The 7500-nt window shown below is 43.4% G+C and overlaps 1 pseudogene; it reads right to left on the reverse strand.

Annotated features, from left to right (window-relative positions):
* Positions 1-2279: 2279 nt before the first annotated feature.
* Positions 2280-4656, reverse strand: LOC128126715 (60S ribosomal protein L5, mitochondrial-like; annotated as a pseudogene).
* Positions 4657-7500: the final 2844 nt, after the last annotated feature.

Consider the following 7500-nt stretch of genomic DNA (forward strand, 5'->3'; position numbering starts at 1 on the left):
TCAATTGTTTGACTAAATGAATAGGCAAGGAAGGCAAGGCACTTGACTGAAAGGTCCTACCTGACTCATTCTTAGGACAGGCTTAGCTCTAGCTATCTAAAATGAAGAAATTGTACAAGGGAGAAATCCTATTTCACAAAGTAACTTCTCAAAGGTCGAAGGCGTAGTATCGATTGCTTGTGTTGGACTACCTTTATAGGATAGATCTGATATACTGTTAGGTTTTGGTTGGACTGCTTTGTACGGAATTCACTGAGATTGACTTTAGATATCGCATTTCCGGTATAGCATTTATTGTTCGAGATTTCCGGTATGTAATTGACTCGTATATAAAGAAAGAAAGTCTTTCAATTCCTAGTTCGATATTCCAGATATTCCATTAGAATGACTGATGTTGGACTAGCTGACTCCCTAAGCTTTGCCGTATTGCATTAGAAAGTGGGGAATTCCATCGTCTTTGGTATGCGAATTTCAAGTTGCTACTGCTCCGATAGCTGCTTTAGAGGTTGCTTAGCCGGTATCTAACTGAACTAGCTGGTTTAGATTTCATTAGTTGAAAGTCTCGCACTATTTACACTATTTCAACAAAGACTGTGTAAAATGGATATGATATAAGGGAAGGATTGACTTGTTGGTTGACTTCTCAATTGAGAAAAGACTGGAATGAAACTGGCAATGCTCTCTTCGGTTTTCATCCGGTTGGCAATCCTATCTTCGGTCCTAGCTGAGTTCTGTCTTAGCTTTACGGCAAAGGGATAGGCTTAGCCTATTGAATGGGGAGAGCTAGGCTGCATTCACCATCGAATAACGAGGTAAAAGGCTACTTTCAGATCTCTTTCCCTGTAGTCGTACTATGACTTTCTGAGGGATTGAACTCTAGTCGTACTATTCGATATCATCTAGCAAAGAAGTCAGCTATGGGCAAGAATTGGGGTGGGCCACCAAAGCGGGTTTAGCCGGTTAGAGCTCAAGAGAATCGCTTCACACCTTGCTTGCAAGAGCTAGACAGCAAAACCATTCCTGGCAACCATTGCTTTCGAAAGAGCAACCATTTCAGGGAACATCTACTTGAGAATTTTCTATAGTGAAAGCCTTTTTTCTAGGCAAAGACCCCACTCATAGGGTGAAGGCAGCCATCACTGGAGAATAGCTCCTAGCCTTATTCTAAGAAGGCGCATGCCATCAAGCGAAAGGAAGGGCCCAAACCGTTAGGGAGCATATGTTTCCAATAGCAAGAGTCAGTCCAAGCAGCGGAACACGTTACCCATTTCAACTAGGGAAGTTTCCAAACTCAAATTCGAAATGAGATCTTCCATCTTATTTAGCATTGTAGCTAGGCATGAAAGATGAGGCAAAGAATGTTCCGCATCTCCCCGACCAGAAGCTTTCAAGACAGGCAAAGGTAAGGGGAAAAACAGTGAAGAATGACTTTGCTAGGAGTTAGGACCTTTCATCCAATACATGTAAGGGGATTTTGATCCCAATAGAATGCTATTTTACCTAGGTAAAACCCACGTTAAGGATACCTCTTTATACCCTTTCTATTGTAGGCTTAAAGCATGAGGGTGGACCCTTATTTTATCTTGCCTATAGCAGGTATTAGAGAAGGATGACCCGCATGTGGGTGAAAAGCCTCTCTAATAGCGGAGAGTGATAGTACGATGGATAGGTCTCATCAGAGGTTCTAGCTGGTATTGCTGCTATAAGTCCGTTCAGGGAGTCCGTGGCATAAAAAAAGAAGGATTTGAGTATGAGAAAGACTGTTTCCCCATTTTCATATGAATAGTGAGAAATCTCAGAGTTTCTCCAGTTGGGGCATCGAAAGAAGACCTGAACTCGGTGTTTCCTCAATCTGAATAGATCAATCTGGATTATAGGCCAGCAAGCCCGGAACCAACAAGTGGGAGCCTGCTGGCAAAGAGAATGTTAGTGAGTCTTAGCCATGATCAGACGAATGAAAAGGGTATAGCTTCAAGCTTTTACCAGGTAATCATTCCTTCTTAGAAGAGTTTAAGCGTACTGGATCTCAACTCCTACACTGTCTCGCACAAAGATGTACTCCATCCAACTGAGCCAATAGAAGCGGTTAGAGCCGTTGGCTGATAATGGAGCAGGGAACAGTCATCACGAAAAGGTATCGAACAGTGGAAATACCTATCGGAGCACACTTTAGTATGAGTACTTGTCGCGAACTGGATTTGAACCAGCACCTCTAGGAGCAAAAGACAGGACCAACGAACTACCATTCATTCTGATCGCAACTTTGTTTACCCGGTTCCCCTCGCGGCTAAAGGGTACATCCGGGGCCGGTCGTATGGACCTACTTACCTTGCTTGTAGACCAGCTGCAGAGCTAACCCTTGTTCTATTGGTTTGATGCTACCAAGACGATTTCTTTATGCCCATCAAAGGACCTCGAGATGCTAATCCACGAAAAACGAGACGAGAAATTTGAAAGAAAAGAACTGATATACGGAACGAGGGCGACCCGTGGAAATACATCGGTTTCTTACTAGTGCAAAGGAACTCTTTCTTGGCAACTTGGACAACTTCTAACGATGTTTGTCCCGCACATCACTAGATCGATCGATATCTTTACAAATTTATAAAGCTTTCGTCTCAATTCACACTTAGCCACGAGCAATCTACGTTTGTGATCTCGTATATTTTGCTTCTCCGACATCTTACTGACTTTCCCCCTCATCTTTTTGAAAAAAGCCGCTCCACGGTGGTAAAGTCTCATCTTGTGTGTTGGCCGAAGTTACAATAGTTACATTGAACCCTCGAATATGTTCGAAGATCTCGAAATGATCTTCCAGTTCCGGGGAGAATTCGCAAAACTCCATTTCCATCAAGAATTGAATGGACTTTTCCCGTATTTCGACCGAAAAATCTAACAGAGACATTACTGCGGAGATTCTTCCCAAAAGATGAGACATTCCATGCCCTCGGAGAGTGCTTTGCCGTGCTAGGTCACTGACATATCCTTTTTTGTCTTAATTTTTTCCCAAGAATGGATTGGATCGAAACTCCTTTCCCGTCGAAGCCCTTTGTGTCTGTATTAATTTCTGACCGCAGGGAATCTCCATAGCCAATTTTCCATTTTTTATTATGAAATCAGAGGGTGCTGCCTTTGGTACTACTCTTATTTTACACGATCCAAGAACTTCCATAACGTTGGTGTGATTCGGTTTGAGCAACGGATCCTGACGTGATACATCTGCGTAATGAAAATTGAGTGTAAACATTCTTTTTTTTCTTTCCCAGTATCGATAGAATGAGCACTGTGAACTATCTGCTTCAAAAAAGATAGTTGTAAAAACATTAGAGCAATATATCGTAGTGTAGAACAGATTTTCAGTAATGGGGATCACATTAGTAGGAATATAGGCCAGTCTCCAGCTTCTATCCTTTTCATTTTTGTAGTGAAAGCAATAACAATAGGATTTCAATGATCTTCTTTGCTTAGGTTTTATACTGACATATCAATTTGTTTTCTGCTAGCATATCATCCGCAAAGACATTCCTCAAGCATAGAATATCAAGATTTGAGCCCTTGAACTGACTTTTCGAACCCTTACATTCTAGAAAGCCTGATGGCATTGATTCAGCCATCATTGAACAGCTTTGAACCAGTCTGACATTCGATGAAGACCGAGCCAGACATTGGATGCTGCCCTAGCTGCAAGAACTCAATTAGCCTTGAATATCATATGATGAGACGTTCTGACTGCATCAAAAAATACTAGAAGAAAAAAACCAACACACTCCGCCAACATCAACCTAAGTGTGGAAGGCGCCATTACCCTGGACCCAGCAGTTCTTAGACGACCACCTCCATCCTTGAGAGGATTCCCAGCATATCCGAGAACTCTCGATGGAGACAGGCATTGAATTAGAGCCAACTCGGCCAAATTCGTGGATTTTCTATGGAGAAGCAGTGGTTCATGGATGAATTTCAGGCCACACCCATGTGACATACTTCCATTTACACGAGGAGTATTTTCTATATAAAAAATCCCATGTCCGATAGTGCCTTTACCCTAGTCAGAATAAGAAAAAAGGATCCCTCTAGTATAATCACTAGAGACAGGCGCTAGTTATTCTCCCGGCTGAGTATATTTATCTACGACATTTGGCGTAAGATTCTACTCTTTTCAATGACAAATTGTCTATGCTACTTGAAAGGGAGAACCTGTGGCTGGATTGAATCCAATGCCCCGCAAACCTAAGGGTTCCTCCCTCATAGCACAGTCCTATGGCTTCTTAGAGAAGGGTAAAGGCACTCATAGCAAGATGAAAAACAGAAAACAGAAGACTCTAATCACTGGAAGGAAGCTAGGCAGGAGCCATTCAAAGCTTCGAGTTACCTCAGCTTGAGAGCGCTAGATAGAAGGAGTTCAAATACATTCGATCCCTTATATAGATCCAGACGAGAAGACGCAAAGATGCTCTTATCATCTGTACTGCCTTTTGCATCTTCCTTGAAGGTTCTAGCAGACGAAGACGGAAGACATTGATCTAGTTATCTTTGTCTCTATCCTCTTTCTAAAGATAGATAAGCAAGGTTTTTCTCACTACTGGCAAGAAGCCTTAAGAGAAGAAGCTCTTTCTAGTGGAAGAGGCTGGGCAAGCACATCAAAGGCTGGGTTTTTATTAGTTCAGGGTAGCTAGAGAACTTTTATCTGACTAGGAGCAGCTAAGCCCCTACCTATATAGTGAAGAGGAATGGAGCCCCGAAAGAAGTAAGGCTAGTCGATTTCCAAGATTTTAGTAGCTCAGGAAAGGTTCCCGAGATTGGGGTGGGTCTATTAGCACTGGGACAGACCAGTTAGAAGAATCCTTATGAGGCTCAAAGATCTTGACAAAAAAAAGAACGAGTGAGGACGTGTCCAATCTGAACCAAGCTCAAAGCTAAAAAAGAATAAGGAAACACACTCTTTGTCGGAACAAGGAAGAACTGTTGACGTCAAACCAGCTTTTCCGCTCTTTCCCTCTCTTCTTTAGGGATTAGGGTGGTGTGCTCTTCTGAGTGGGTGTGTGTTGTGCCAGAAGGCATGCGTATAGTATAGAAACATTCTCATCCAAGGACACCGGAATAAGGGTTTAATGACCTAAGTCTGGCTGCTAGAGATGAATCGGTGTACTTACCTTACCAGCCTCATACATCTTCCCTGGTCCCTGCTCATTGCAAGGAGGAACGAACGACTTTTGATGTTGTCCCAGTGCCGGCTTGGAGGGATCCCGATATCAATATGCTCTGCCGGAATATACAGATAAAATATGGATCGGATCATGGCCCGGATACACTCGTCCCTTCTTTCTCCGTTTAGATGCCCAAAGAGGATGAAACAAAAAAGGTTGAGATTCGCCGTTCATTGTCTCGGTTTGGCTCAGACTGGTCTGACTTCGGGGTTGGGAGAGATCGGAAATAAGCTGTCGTAGGCTTGGATGGAGCTATTTATGGTGAAGAGGAGTGAGATGAAATGGTTCCGCATGGTTGTTCCGCACTTTAGTCTAATTCAGTTCCGTCAGGGGTTCTTTCGTTAGTTCGATGCAGATTCGTAACCATTGGTTCCAGGGAAAGAGGGATCACTAGCAGAGGTAGGCTCGCACTTAGATGTTCAATACCCGTTGTGCCCCAACCAAATTCAGGTGAATGAGCTGGTCGTTGCTTGGTTTTCCCCATCCTATGAGTCAAGCTTGGAGGGGATCTACCCATTGAAGATGCAGCTTCTCCGGATGGTGGTTCTTCCTCGCTAGAATGGGATTTGTCGGTGCCAGGTGGAATCCTTTGATTGAAGGTCAGGAAAGGAATACAATTGAGGTGTGGATTCAAGTAGTTAGTTCGCACTAGCTCGTACCACCTTGAATTGCAGTCGGCCTTGAAGGCTAGTAACTAGGATCAAGGACTAGGAAGGGAAGCTCTTCTTGTCCAACCGGTCGGGTTGCAGGACTGGTTGTTAGCGGAGAAGCCCAGGGAGAAAGATAGCTTATTAGAGCATTAGAGGTCGACGAATTCATCTATCAGGCAATCTATCCTTAGCCTAAAGGCCCGTTAAAGCTCTAAGGTGCAGTGTGACCGGAGCGGTTGTAGAGTTTTGAAATGGGATTAAAGGCGACGCCTAAGTATGAGGAGATCGCACTGGATATGGCTACTCTTTACGGCAAAGGGGGCATTGCCCATAAGATAAGATAAGACTGCTTAGGACTTCCTATTATTGCTTCTAAGTGAAAGGTTGCCAGCAACAATATACTGAAGGCATTCAGACTCATTACCTTTCTTAGGTCTCATTGAGACTCCCTTTTAGAAATAGAAATGAACAAGAACTTAACTCATCCGGAAATGTGATTTTATATCCTATAAGCATCTGACAAGATCAAAAACCCTTTATCCTCTCGACGAGTGTCAGCTCCTTCCAGGTACACTGGTTGGCTAGTGTTATGAAATAAAGAAGTCAAAGTAGAGCAAGTCCCACCTACCAGGTTAGCGGAGAGTGACTCACCTACCTGTTCTGAAGGAGGACTTACACGAGTAGTGGAAAGTACGATGCTAGGCGTGGAAGAGCTTTTTGTATGCCTTCTGAGATAAGAACCTTCACAGAGGAGGTGAAAGCAAGATAGAATCGGGCTTGATTCCCCTTCTATGGGACAGTAGACAGGCTAGTTACTGGTGAGAAGCGATCTATCAATCCCTTCTCTTTAGGGCTTGGTATTGGAAAAGACCTCCTCTCAGAATTCTTCATGCGGCTATGGCAGATAACGGGCACTCTCAATCCAATAAGAAAAGTTCTAAAGCTCTTCGCCATACCTCTATCTCCAACATACATTCATTATGGCAAGGCGTACTGATTCGATCACTTCCTGTAAAGACTTTCCTGTTCTTATGAAAGACAGTCGTATGTTAGGAAGAATTCAATCTCAAGCTCAAGACTTTACAAGGGGAAGGTAGCTGGTAAGCCCTTTTAGTCGATCTAGGCATAACACTTTCACCACTCTTAGGCAAGCGACTAAAGCAAGCCGAAATGTGTCGTTCATTCTAGTAGCTTAGACCTTTGTTGAGCCTCCTTACCTTAGAAGGACAGTCAAAAGTCGGTGCGTTGGTTAATGGCTTCGGAAGTGACTAATCGTAGCCAACTTATTCAAGATCTATACTTTCTCTTATTAGAAAGAATATGTATATTATTGCGGAGATGAAAGAAGTAGACGAAAAACTAGAGATGAGAGAAGCGAGCCCTGAAAGAGAAGGAGAGGAAGGAAACTAAGGGCTAACCCGACACCAACCCAATAGAGCTAGCCAACAAGCTCAGGCTAAGAAATGGGTCAATCTCCATGCCCTTATCTTCTTCAAGCCCTTAAGGCTAAGAAGTCAACTAGCGGTCTAGGAAGGCTAAGAAGGCAACTAGCTGCTTAGCCGAACTCCTCACCTGGGGTGACGATATTCTGATTCAAGCTCTGAACCAAAGCTAATTCTTTTCTTCCTTTAAGCGTCAAACTTCAG

The sequence above is a fragment of the Lactuca sativa genome, chromosome 6 (genome assembly GCF_002870075.4).
Source record: "Lactuca sativa cultivar Salinas chromosome 6, Lsat_Salinas_v11, whole genome shotgun sequence".
Classification (NCBI taxonomy): Eukaryota; Viridiplantae; Streptophyta; class Magnoliopsida; order Asterales; family Asteraceae; genus Lactuca; species Lactuca sativa.